Below are 14467 nucleotides of genomic sequence, written 5' to 3' on the forward strand. Positions count from 1 at the left end.
AATAAATATTGTTGAGTCATCTCGTCAATAAAGAGAAAGCATTCCCTGAGGAGTTTCTACCTCAAATTCCTGCTATTATCCACTAGATGACGATCTTACCCAACTTAAACACTGACGCATTCACTCAACACTAAAAACACAGTATAAGTTTTGATGGCTTTGAGTCTTTTCTGAAAAGTTATTCACAAAAAGGGAATTATCTCAGCTTTAGCTGAAAATTTGAGAGGCAAATGAAGGTAGGATGAAACTTTTTTTTAAAGCAGAGCGTCTGTTCTTTCATTTTATATATTTTATGTTTATTTAAAGAAGATCATTTTTCTGGAAGCCATTAAACTAAATCTGGGTGGCAACTTGGGTGCCAAAAAAAAAAAAACGCTGACAGGGAATTAAAGTTAAGAGTTAAAGTTAAGCATGCTTCCACGCATATTTGATCATCACTTCAACAGTTGCACGAAATGTTAAAGTATAAATTAGAAGAATGTTGATTTATGAAAATAAACAGCACAGTCTTAAATCATATTTTCATTGTGTCTTTGCTGCGTCTGTGTTGGTTGGGAACTGGGCTCTGTTGCAGCCACACTTGATTCTGAGGAACTAATTTGTTTGGCGGAAGAGTAATATTTGTACTAATATAATTACAACTTATTTATGTTTTATTTTACGAAATCCTGCTATGCATATGAAGTGACCGTTTTATAAAAGCAATAAGCCCCGCAAAGCAGTGGGGTTACAGTGCCTTTTATAACAGCTAAGGGGGTTTTAACAACACCCCTTAGCTGTTATAAAATGCACTGGTGACCCACTGCTTCTTGGGGCTTATTGCTTTAATAAAACGTGTATATACATATTGCTCAATTTTGCCAAATTTCCAAACAAAGCCAGGCAATTACTTGACAAATGAGTAGAGAGGGTTCTTTAATAGAGTGTGTGAATTCAGCATGTTCCAGTTAAGTGTTTTTAAGAAAATATGTTGTATTCAATATAGAGACATGGATAACAGGTTTCACTTTCAAATACCGCCATGGGGCATCACTTACCAGAGCCGTTTTTAGGCATTTTGAGGCCCTAAGCGAATTCCCTACACTGTAAAAAATAATTCAGTGGCTTTGTAAATATCACTAAAATAAATTATTAAAATAACTCAATAAAATCTCTTTATGTCACTAAGTGGATTTTTTGAGTTAGACAAACCAAAATAAATGACTAAAAAATAAACATATATTTGTGTGTAAAATGTACAGATATTATTTAGTTGTATACATCAAATAAAATAAGTATTTAACTAACAGATTATTTCTAATAGATATCCTTAATATTTGTTGTAAATTTGAATCAATATATTTGAGAATGTCACACTTATATATTTTAGTTTTCAAAACTGTAATAATTGCTCATTTCTAGTTAACATAGGTATTTAACATCAACAAAAAAAATAGTAAATTTCATGCATAAGTTTAACTATGATTTATTCAATATTTTTGGTGAAACATTATTACATTTTATTATTTGAGTAAATGTAGGCAAAAAAATTAATTAAATCAGATGTAAATTTAAAAATCACAAAGCCAACGGTTTTTTAATCAGCAGTAGAAGAAACTGCGCCTCTTGCAGGAAGACAAACAACCTCAAAACTCCTCAAAAATCCTGGTAAGTGTTGAGTTTATTAATATTCACACTTGTTTTTAATGAAATATTTGATGTGTCCTTGCGTAAACAACGTAAGGTGTATTTATCTGAATACTTTCGGAGCCATACCGTAAACTGGGTACAATAACAGCTTTCTGTGCACATACTGCTAGATTAATCATTAATATTTTTATTTTACGTATTTATTCAGGTCACCAAAGTATTAATACAGCTGTGCTACTTGAAATGTGTGTAAAATAATCATTTCTGATCGTTTTATTACTGCATAATGTCGTGTACTGTAGTGGCAGATAGTCAGGCGATCCGAAATCCGGTCCTCAGTTTCGCTTCACCCGGACTTATTTGACCTTTCACATGGAAGCGGAACACAACAGAGCTTTACAGAGCTCACACGCTTATATACATTTATATTAATTATCTCTGGACTCCATATGCCTATGCTTTATTTTCCTTTTTTGTGTTAAGGGTCTCGCACACCGGTGGAGATGAGCTGCGTCAATTGTAGACAACTCACAGTTTCTGACACCGCACCGGACGTTCGTATTAAATAGCGCGAGTTTAGTCAGACAAAGTTTACTTCCAGATATAAAATATGCATTCGTAGCCTTTGTAAATCGTTACAGATTTGAGACAAATGTATTATTTTAATGTTAAACTAAGTGGGGCTCTGTGGCAGCGTCCAGAGTCACAGCGGACAGCCGTTTAAATAAAGTTATCTTTGTTGCAGGTACAAGTGCTGGTGGTCCACCTGTCTGGGTTCAAGAGGTGTTGATTCTGCATGCTGTGAATTTGAGAGACCTGTCAGTACCCGATCCGTGCCGCCTGTCCAATCTGTTTTGCGCATGCGCATAATTGCGTAGAAGAAAACGTCATCATTTCACTGTGCGATTGGTACCACGCATGCGTTGAAACACTTTACGGCCAAGCATAACAACTGGCAGCGTATTTTTGTAGGCTACACTTTTGTGTAGTTAATAAAGACTCTTTTTAAACATATTTAAATGAAGACTTTTTTTAAAGACATATTTAAATGAAGGCAATTATCCGAAACCGCATCCCAGCTAACATACAGCAGCTAATGGTTCATAATCGTTAAATCACTCAGGGGCGCCGTTAGGGGGGGGTTCAGAGTATGCCAGGCATATGGGCCCATAAGTACTCTAGGGGGCCCCACCGTCATCACTTTTCCGTTTTTTTTTTATTGTACACGTTTAATTATTACCACTGTAGTAAAATGTAAAGTAAATTAATATAAAACTACTGTGAATGACTTTGTGTTGAGTAAAATTGAGACACTTTAAAAAAACAGCGTGCAATCATGATGCAATTACATATTTGGCGGTTCTGGTGGTTTTTAATTTCAGTAGACAACATTTTTGTTTGGGATCAGTTTGGTGGGTTTGCTATGCAACGTTACCACAAATAGTCGACAGCCCTACAGTTTGGCATTTCAAGGTAAGATCTCACATCCCACTAAAAGTGTTCTGATCCGTAAACTGTATGTTTCATGAAAAATGAAAAATATTTGTGATAATAAGGACAGCAAGAGCTATATTAGCATAGCGACTGCTGACAACTATTGCATTTCTAAGACGGACAATAACTTAATAGGCGGAGTTAAAAATATTATTTTCTAATAGGAGAATTGTCTAAGCCATAATTGAGTTAAATTTTAAATGACTAAGAGCTGGTTTTAATGTGACAGCGCATCATTTTCAAAGTGAAAGTGATTCATTTTTATTCAGGGTTGCAACGGAGGTTTTGCCCAAAATTGTAAACTTAGTGCAGCTATTATAAACGCTATATCAGATTGTTTTTAACATGCATCCTAATAGAGAATGTCTGTTTTATATTTATGTTTGAGTATTGTTGTGTTTAAATATTGTTGTAATGTTGTTAATGTTTTGTTTTAATTTAATTCGATCTCTAATTTTAAACGCTATATATCGGGCGTTGTAATGGATTGAAGGCTAATATGACGTTACAAATGGAGTCGGTCATTAGACATAATTTTCGACTTTAAATTAAGTTTTGTTTGCTTCAAATGTTTGCTTCAAATGAATTTCGTTTAATATAGTTTGTCTCTTAATTTTAATCAATGTTTTGTTAATAAGTGTTGTGAATATTAAGAAAAAGAACATAAAAAAGAACACGGTGCACTTCATTACGTAACAAATATTAACTACTGCAATATAGCCTACCAAATGCCAAAACAGGCAGTATTATCTTTGTAATGATAGTTGTTGGATGTGCAAAATCATATTAGGGGGTATATCACTTTAATCGCTTTAAAAAACAGCCTTCAGTGCACAGAAATAAATTTGCATGCCCATCAGCAGCACATTTGATTGCGGCATTTTTTTGACTTCAAAAATCAACGTCATATTTAAAACTTTAGCCGATTGTGCTTTTTGCAATTTCTGTGTCACTGAAGGGCGTGCGCGGGCGATCTTAAGATCAACGTAATATTAATTTTAATTTTGCCGGCCACGCTTTTTGTCATGAGCGGAGGACGGAACACATACCACACACACAGAGAACAGCGACATAAAGAGAATATAAGGTATTTGGTGTTTTTCTGACGAATACAGTCAGTTTCGTAAGCACATTTTTAAATGAACTATAGGCTACTATAAGATCATCAATATGAACTCGGAAGAATGAACTATAGGCTAAACATAATTGTACACATTTCGCTTCTAAAACCGCACAGAAAACTCGACTGCCGCGACTTTCAAAGCACCTTCCATAGATTTCCATATTTCAGAAATGCATCTCCATGCATTATTCTTCTTTTAGTGATCTATTTAAAATCACGTGAATGTTTTCTGCCTTACCAGATTAAAATAGTAGGCTATTCGTTTTTCGAATAAATCTTTTTATTTTGCTTCATACATTTATTTTTAGTGCAAATGCGATCTGTAAAATTAAATAAACACATTATGGTATGAAAATCAAACAATCCTCTAAAGAAAGGGGCCCAAAATTCTGTCTTGCATACCCCCCTTGAAACTGTTCATTGCGCCCCTGAAATCACTCTAACCAAAATGTCTTTCAACAGAACAATAAACAATATACAATAGCAACTGCAAATGTATTATTTTCAGTAAACAGAATAAATATACAAATCCATTTACATTTATCAGATGCATTTAACCAACGTGACTTTCAGTTTACACTTTTTTTCTGTACCCATGCAAAAGTTATCTATAATTTTTTTTACCATAATTTGCAGTAAAACCACAGTAAAAATAAAATCAACCATGGTTTATTAATAAATAAAAAATAATCATGCTCTTACAACAGCATATAGAAGTGCATTTTAGTAACCACAAACTTTACCATGATTTAAAATAATATGGTTACCACAGTTTCACTCCAGCATTACTATAATGTTACTGTAGTAGAACCATGGTTACAAAACCTTGGTTTGAAATAAGATATGCAGTTTTACCATAATAAAACCAATGCATGTTTCAAGGTTACAAAAAATCCCTTAATCAGTCTGAGGTAACAGTGACTCACTGAGGAGAATGTTCTGGAAACAAAACAATATTAATTTCACAATAGCTCTAAGTTAATACAAGTCATGTGTTTAAAGTCCTGTTCAGTTAAAAGACAATTATTATTATAGGGTAAGTTGGCAGAATTTCAACCCACTTTGTGTTGTTACAATGTCTGTAATTTGAAAATGAACCATTTGGATGATGCAAAACATCATTTTGGCAAAGAATTGTGGATAAAAAAATGGGAATAAATCAGCACAATTAACTCAAGAATAAAGAGGAAACATTTTCTGTTCAAATGTTAGCATCTTTTGTATTTGTAACAATATAAAGTGGGTTAAAAATCGGCAAATTTGCGCTTTGGGGCAGTAATTACAATATTATATTTGGCAATTTTGTATGTCCATCTATTGTTGCCATCGTCTTAAGCCTCTGTGAGTGTTGGCATCATCTGAAGTCTTCACAAATGAAGCTGGATCCAAAAAGGAGCTTCCGTAACCTAGTTATTTTAGGATGTGTATCCTGATGGGGAAAAAAACAGGAAAGGAAAATTAGAAGGATGAGGATTACTGTGGTTCATATTATTTCAAGCAAAAGCTTATGTGCACTTCTTATTTCATCACTGGAGAACAAGGTCATAAGATGTGTATGTGAATGCTTGGCTTAGAAGAGGTGTTTTTCTTGATTAAGACTGGTAGAGTTTAGGAGTAAACTCTTAACTGTTTTTGTTAAAAAACAGTTTAACTGTTTTTGTTAAAGTGCAACTATGTGTCATGACTGCTGGGTGATCGATGGCTGTGTGTGGGATATGTGTGTGTGTGTTGTTTACCTGTGGTGCCGGTTCCTCGTGTGTTCACTAACTCCGCCCCCTTGTTTCGATGATTGTTCACCGGTGGTGTCTCGTTTACCTTTTCCTTTATATGGCACGTAGTCCTGTCTTTCGTTGCGCGCTCATTTGTTTGGTCACAGTCTTGCTACTCTGCCTTGTCTTGTCGGACGTTTCCCTGTTTCCTCTTTTAGTTACCCCAGGTTTGGATTACGGCATCCGGAGGCGCGTCTTCGCCTGGACCGCTCGCTTGGGATTACACTTCACTCTACTGACTGTTTGTTTCTCGGATCAACTGGTTCGCCTCGTCTTTAGGCGGTACACCAGCTGTCTCAGTTTCCCACCGGCTGACTTCTTCACCCGTGAGTGGATTATACATTTTCATGACTGAGGATTACATTGACTCTAATGACTGTCTGTCTCTCGGATCTACTGGTTCGCTTCGTCATTAGGCGGTATACCAGTTATTTCCGGGTGTCTACATCTGCATCAGGAATCTTCAGTGGATTACTCCGTCGGTGAACTTGGATTACCATCTTCCATCTCCGCCTGTCATCTGCCGTCAGGGCGGCGTGTTTCATCCCTCTGTCGTGTGGGTGACAGTGCTGGTGTTCTCGACGGAGAGCGTGGGTGGCTCTCTCTCTCCCTCAGATCTGTACTGGATTTTTGTAGTGCCGGCTCACTCTTCCTGCTGTGGGCGTGCTTCATTCCCACAGTAGTGATTCATCCAGAGTGAGTCGAGGGTGTATGCCGTGTGTGGATTACCAGTGACTTTGCTCTCCATCTCTCTCATTTTTCTAAATAAACTCTGTTAACTTGCAATTGTCTCCGAAGTTTTTTCTTGACAGATGAGCGCGCCAACAATGGAGGCAGCAAGTTTGGAGAGTCTGGAGGTGCAGACCGCCCTTCACCAGCAGGGGGCGGTCATTGAACAACACTCTTCTTTATTGTCTGCTGCGGCCAGAGATTTCAGCATTTTGTCTGAGCAATTCAAGGAACTCAGTAATCGGTTGGACCAAGTGGCACCGAACAGGGAACCTCCTGCTACACCCGGAGGAGCTGTTTCTACTGAACGGGAGCCACACACGGCAACACCTCCTACCTACAACGGCGATCCCAACACCTGCCGGTCCTTTTTGCAACAGTGCTCTCTCGTCTTTGCACTTCAACCCCGTCGCTTTTCTTCATCCACTTCCAAGGTGGCTTATGTTCTGACATTACTCACGGGAAGAGCAAGAGACTGGGGTATGGCTGCCTGGGGAGCTAAGGCTTCATTTACATTATCATTTGAGGCTCTACAGGAGGAGATGTTGAAGTTATTTGATCGTTCACTCAAGGGAGACATGGCAGCGGCCGAGTTGGTGAGATTACGGCAACGTAATGACTCTGTTACTGACTTTGCTATTAGATTTAAGACTCTCGCTATTTGCTGCAACTGGAATGACGCGGCATTAAGAGCTCAATTCCTCGAGGGTCTCACACCGGCGATTCAAGACGAGATTGCACTGAGAGAGCCACCCCCGTCACTAGAAGCTGCCATCGATTTGGCTCTGCGGGTTGAGTCTCGCCATCGGCAAAGAGATCTGCGTCGTTCATTTCGCCATCTGACGTCAGAACCAGGGGAGATGGTCTCGGAGAGTTCCACCGAGGAGCCTATGCAACTGGGCAAGTTTCGCATCTCTGCTGGTGAGAGAAGTCGTCGTCTGTCTAATGGTCTCTGCTTATATTGTGGCAAGTCGGGGCATCTGGCAGCTTCATGTCCGGTAAAAGCTCACGCCCGCCGATGAACCTGGGAGTCTCGGTGGGCGCATCGTCATTTAAATCTCCCGTAAGCAGTACCACTCTTCCGGTCATTATTAATTCCCATCATTCACAGGCGTTGCTGGATTCCGGTGCGGAGGCGTGTCTTTTGGATGCTGGGTTGGCCAAGTCCTGGGGTATTCCATTCATCCCTCTTTCTTCTCCTTTGTCTGCCTGGACATTGAAGGGTCAGCATATGGCTGTGATCACGCATCGTACACCCCCTGTGAGTTTGTTTGTTTCTGGCAATCATCGTGAGGAGATTGAATTTTACATTTTAGATGATTCACAATCACCAGTCATTTTAGGCCATGACTGGTTATCTAAACATAATCCTCACGTTGATTGGCAGAACAATGTTGTGTTATCTTGGAAGTCTTCGTGTTATGTTTCATGTCTTGGTCCTGCTCCTTCTTCTGTTTCTTGTTCTGTTTCACAGGTTCCGGCTGTCGATCTCTCAGGGGTCCCGGCGGAGTACTCGGATCTGCAGCAGGTTTTCAGTAAATCCCGGGCCACTTCTCTGCCTCCTCATCGGTCGTATGATTGCGAAATCAAACTCCTTCCCAACACTTCTCCGCCTAAGGGTCGTATATTTTCCCTATCTAAACCAGAAAGAGAGGCTATGGACAAGTATATCAATGACGCTCTTAAAGCCGGTCTCATTCGCCGCTCCTCGTCTCCAGCCGGTGCTGGATTTTTCTTCGTTAAGAAGAAAGACGGGTCTCTTCGTCCATGCATTGATTATCGAGGGCTGAATGACATTACTGTTAAGAATAAATACCCCTTGCCATTAATGTCATCAGCATTCGAGTTGTTACAGGGAGCGTGCGTTTTTACCAAGCTAGATCTGCGTAACGCTTATCACTTGGTACGTATTAAAGAGGGCGATGAGTGGAAGACAGCATTTAATACCCCTTCAGGACACTGGGAATATTCCGTTCTGCCGTTCGGGCTTTGTAACGCTCCGGCTGTCTTTCAGACCATGGTCAATGAAGTGCTGGGTGACATGATTAACAGATTTGTCTTTGTGTATCTCGATGACATTCTCATCTTTTCTCCCTCCATGCAGATACACACTCAGCACGTTCGCATGGTTTTACAACGGCTTTTAGAGAACCAATTGTTTGTTAAGGCGGAGAAGTGCGAGTTCCACAGAAAGTCGGTTTCGTTTCTGGGTTTCGTTATTGCCGAGGGAGAGATTCGTCCCGATCCCGCTAAAGTTAAGACGGTGGCCGATTGGCCAGTACCCGACACTCGGAAAGAGCTTCAGCGATTTCTGGGGTTCGCCAATTTTTATCTGCGTTTCATCAGAAATTTTGGTCAGATCGCTAAACCTCTTACCGCTCTCACTTCACCTAACGTATGTTTCCGTTGGAATAGAGAGGCTCAGGTGGCCTTTGATGCGTTAAAGTCCCGGTTCATCTCTGCGCCTGTTCTCTCTATTCCCGATCCGGCTAAACAATTTATAGTGGAGGTGGATGCATCTGATGTCGGGGTAGGCGCCGTTTTATCTCAGCGATCGTCTATTGATGGGAAAGTACATCCGTGTGCTTTTTTCTCTCACCGGTTAAACCCAGCAGAACGTAATTACGACATAGGTAATCGGGAGCTGTTGGCGGTTAGACTCGCTTTGGGTGAATGGCGTCACTGGTTGGAGGGAACCTCTGAGCCCTTTCTGGTCTGGACGGATCATAAGAATCTTGAATATATCCGTTCGGCCAGAAGACTAACATCTAGGCAGGCTCGTTGGGCACTTTTCTTTGATCGTTTTAACTTCACCCTCTTGTACCAGCCTGGCTCGAAGAATACTAAACCTGATGCTCTCTCCCGTCTGTTCGAGAAGTCTGATTCAGAGCGGACTGAGACCATTCTCCCGGAGGGGAGGGTGGTCGGCGCCCTCGTATGGGGAATCGAACAGCGGGTGAGAGAGGCCGGCCGGGAGGGGGAAGTTCCGGAGGGGTGTCCAGCGGGTCGCCTATGGGTTCCTGAGCTGTTACGTTCCGATGTCATCCGGTGGGGTCATGAGTCCAAGTTTGTCGGCCATCCAGGTATTCGGAGAACGTTGGCTGCCGTCCGTCAGCGTTTTTGGTGGCCTTCTATGGCCACAGACGTCAGACAGTTTGTATTAGCCTGTTCGGTTTGTGCTCGTAGTAAAGCATCTAATTTACCACCCGCTGGTCTGCTAAAATCTTTGCCCGTGCCCTCCCGCCCCTGGTCTCATATTGCCCTTGATTTTGTCACCGGCTTACCGGCATCTAGTGGTAACACTGTTATTCTTACTGTGGTGGATCGCTTTTCGAAGGCGGTTCATTTTATTCCCCTGCCCAAGCTTCCTTCTGCAAAGGAGATGGCTCAGGTTTTGATTACTCACGTTTTTCGGTTACATGGTATTCCGACTGACGTAGTATCAGATAGGGGTCCTCAGTTCATCTCTCGTTTTTGGCAGGAGTTTTGTAGACAAATTGGCGCTACGGCCAGCTTGTCTTCTGGTTATCACCCGCAGACCAATGGGCAATGCGAACGGGCTAATCAGGATCTCGGTAGAACGCTTCGCTGTCTGTCGTCTAAATATCCGAATTCCTGGTGCGATCAGCTCCCGTGGGTTGAGTATTCTCATAATTCTCTTCCCGTTACGTCTACCAATTTGTCCCCGTTTGAACTTTCCATCGGTTATCAACCTCCCCTGTTTCCATCACAGGAGCCCGAGGCAGCGGTTCCGTCTGCGTTAGCTTTCGTACGCAGGTGCAGACGCACCTGGAGGAGAGCTAAGACTCTGTTATTATCTAATTCCAGACGAACCAAAGCTGCAGCTGATCGTCATCGGCCACCTCCACCCCGTTACGTTTGTGGTCAAAGGGTATGGCTTTCTACCAAGGATCTGTCTCTCCGTGAGCCTTCTCGTAAGCTGGCTCCGCGATTCATTGGGCCATACAGCATTTCTAAGGTCATTAATCCGGTGACGATAAAGCTTAAGTTACCTCTTTCTCTTGGTCGGGTTCACCCTGTTTTTCATGTATCCAAGGTTAAACCTGTGATGTTTGCCCGCTATAACCCTCCTGTCTCTGCCCCTAACCCTCCCGCCCCTCGTCTAGTGGATGGTGCCCCTGTCTATACTGTTAAGAGGTTACTAGATTCTCGCCGCAGGGGCAGAGGATTTCAGTATTTGGTGGATTGGGAGGGATACGGTCCGGATGAGAGGAGCTGGGTTCCGGCTCGGGATATACTGGATCCTGGGTTGATCGAGGACCTCCGTCGGCGACAGGGTGAGTCTCCTGGTCCGTCTGGTGCCGGTCGTGGAGGGGGGGCTACTGTCATGACTGCTGGGTGATCGATGGCTGTGTGTGGGATATGTGTGTGTGTGTTGTTTACCTGTGGTGCCGGTTCCTCGTGTGTTCACTAACTCCGCCCCCTTGTTTCGATGATTGTTCACCGGTGGTGTCTCGTTTACCTTTTCCTTTATATTGCACGTAGTCCTGTCTTTCGTTGCGCGCTCATTTGTTTGGTCACAGTCTTGCTACTCTGCCTTGTCTTGTCGGACGTTTCCCTGTTTCCTCTTTTAGTTACCCCAGGTTTGGATTACGGCATCCGGAGGCGCGTCTTCGCCTGGACCGCTCGCTTGGGATTACACTTCACTCTACTGACTGTTTGTTTCTCGGATCAACTGGTTCGCCTCGTCTTTAGGCGGTACACCAGCTGTCTCAGTTTCCCACCGGCTGACTTCTTCACCCGTGAGTGGATTATACATTTTCATGACTGAGGATTACATTGACTCTAATGACTGTCTGTCTCTCGGATCTACTGGTTCGCTTCGTCATTAGGCGGTATACCAGTTATTTCCGGGTGTCTACATCTGCATCAGGAATCTTCAGTGGATTACTCCGTCGGTGAACTTGGATTACCATCTTCCATCTCCGCCTGTCATCTGCCGTCAGGGCGGCGTGTTTCATCCCTCTGTCGTGTGGGTGACAGTGCTGGTGTTCTCGACGGAGAGCGTGGGTGGCTCTCTCTCTCCCTCAGATCTGTACTGGATTTTTGTAGTGCCGGCTCACTCTTCCTGCTGTGGGCGTGCTTCATTCCCACAGTAGTGATTCATCCAGAGTGAGTCGAGGGTGTATGCCGTGTGTGGATTACCAGTGACTTTGCTCTCCATCTCTCTCATTTTTCTAAATAAACTCTGTTAACTTGCAATTGTCTCCGAAGTTTTTTCTTGACACTATGGTCTGATTCACTTTTTTGCATTTCCTTTGGTGTGTAAGTGTGTATTAGTAAATGTTAACGATATGCTAAAGGTATAAACCCCAAAGTAAACGATGACACAAGTTATTGCCTCCAATGTAAATATCTTTTATTGGACTACAAAGACACGGATTGTAGGCAACAGTTTACTTCCTGGGATTGGTGATGTAGCCAAGACCGACATTATCATAATTCTTCCCACTTTGGCCTGTAAGTTAACTCCTGTTAGCATTGCGAGCAATTTTTTTTAAACATGGTAAGGAGCGTCACAATGTACAGATTAGCTGGTCAATTAGGGACACAGAGCTTTTTAAATCAATGAGTTCTGTACAAAATCAATGCGTTTGAGGAAGGAGGGAAATCTAAACCTACAAAAATGTACGGTATGTGGAAAATATATTTTTTTTACTAGAAACCACGCAAACACATTGTATTATACCAAATACACAAGATAACGTTGTTTTTTAGCAATGAAATGGGTGCATTTTAAATAAATAAACCACAACCTTAAACCTTTGAACAGCAATGTATTAGTTTGAGGTTCTACTTACTAGTCATAGGATTCATAGCACCTTAGAGAAGTTTTCTGACAGGTCTGCTTCAACTATGCTGCATAGCCATCAGCATGGACAAACCTACAAACACAACATTTAATTTGTCACAAAGCAAACAATAGTATGCAGTGCGAGATTCATTAAATGGAAACAACCAAGAGCAGATGTAAAACACTGAAAAGAAAATAATAGTATACAAAAGATGATTGTCTGAAAAATAGATGATTTATTAATTTATTGATTTATTGGTCTGTCTGTCTGTCCAATGTTATCTCAACTAACTTACCATCTACAACGAAGTGGTTGGCCACCCGCATGACTCTCTTCCAGTCAACCGCAACATCAACATCCCACTTAGTAGGTACTGCCGAAGGGCAGCATGAAATAACTACTGGTCCATGTTGGTCCTTTATACGAATGACTAAAAAAAAAGATATCTTCACTCACCATATGCTGCTACAATGTTAACACATAGATACAATGATGAAAGTCTAAATAAAATTAAATAAACTTTATTTATATTGCACATTTTTAATGTGACATGCACAGACAATGAAAGGGATTAAAACAAAGATGACATGACGAAACAATAAACATAAATAAGATAAACAGATAGAGATTAAAATACACCCCTACTGGAAAATCCAGCCAAAACCAGCATAAGCTTTAAGGTGGCAGTAGCTGGTTTAAGCTTGTCCTCCCAGCCTGGCAAAGCTGGTGGGTCAGCTGTCTTCCAGCCTGACCAGCTTAAACCAGCAAAAAACAGCTACCAGCTTATGCTGGTTTTAGCTGGATTTTCAGTAGGGAAACCAAACACTTGAAATTATGAAATGTAGTGGAGTAAAAATTATGATAATACACTTTGGACTGTATGTTTTCCAAAGTAAAACACTGATTAAAAAAGGAATACTTACACATTTACTTTTATGTAAAATACTTAAGTAGTGTCCACCTCTGGTATCAACAAGGATTGTGGTTTAGCCTACATGTCACACGAATCTAGTCAGGGCCAATACACCATCAAATAAATGTTAGTTTAAACACTCGAAGTTTTCAGGTAACCGGACACACTGCATTTCATTGTAAGCCTAACCAGCCAGCTAGTCTAGCTAACTACTACATGATGATATGAAATACTGTATATTATGTCTTAGTGACCTTGTTGTTTATGCATAAAGACGCCTGTATATCTGCATTAAAAACTTTTGAACGAACATTTCCGTCACTTACCTTAGCCTCCATATGTTCGCCGGTGTTCTTATATGACGCATTTCTTCACTATTTTTAAACTCCGGTTGTCGCGCATGCGTAGAACAGATCAGGTAGGGTCGTAAACTGTCGTAAAACAAGTTGCGCTTCTGCGCATGCGCACAATTATGCGCATGCGCAAAACAGATTGGACAGGCGGCACGGATCGGGTACTGACAACCTCTCAGAGTTTATTTAGCTGATTGTTTTTGTAACATGTACAATGTTTGCCATTTTCAATAAAACAACGTATACAAATTGCTTTGTTTATCATTGATAATTGATGGTTCAGTATGAAATAAATTTATAACATTAAGTAAATAAAAATAATTTATTTTAGTTTAATAATATTCACAAAATTTTCAGCTACATCTAAGTAACATTTTTAATGATATCAACTCAATTTTTTAGTCGACTTCACTGGGATTTTTTATTGATTTGCTTTTATATTTTTGATTCCATCTACTCAATTTAATTTGTGATAGGAAATTAATGTAATTACTGAAATCTAATCGATTTCATAGCTTTCAAATTTACTAAATTTTTTTAAGTGTAAAAATGCTTCACCAAAAATATTGAGTAGATAATAGTAATAGTTTTTACAGTGTACTGGTGCCCTCCTACTGGTTCATTTTCTTAGAGGAAAATCA

The 14467-nt window shown here is 40.9% G+C and overlaps 1 long non-coding RNA gene across 3 annotated transcripts; it reads right to left on the bottom strand.

Annotated features, from left to right (window-relative positions):
• Nucleotides 1-4899: 4899 nt before the first annotated feature.
• Nucleotides 4900-13983, bottom strand: LOC129423240 (uncharacterized). Of its 3 annotated transcripts, none has more exons than XR_012359707.1 (4): nucleotides 13522-13983; nucleotides 12856-12990; nucleotides 12567-12650; nucleotides 4900-5675 (listed from the first exon to the last, which is right to left on the bottom strand). It is a non-coding gene; the product is annotated as an uncharacterized lncRNA (long non-coding RNA). The 3 variants fall into 3 exon arrangements; XR_012359706.1 differs by having other exon boundaries at nucleotides 13507-13983; XR_012359708.1 differs by having other exon boundaries at nucleotides 13800-13971.
• Between the last annotated feature and the right edge of the window lie 484 nt (nucleotides 13984-14467).

This window comes from Misgurnus anguillicaudatus, chromosome 20 (assembly GCF_027580225.2).
Source record: "Misgurnus anguillicaudatus chromosome 20, ASM2758022v2, whole genome shotgun sequence".
In the NCBI taxonomy this organism is placed as follows: Eukaryota; Metazoa; Chordata; class Actinopteri; order Cypriniformes; family Cobitidae; genus Misgurnus; species Misgurnus anguillicaudatus.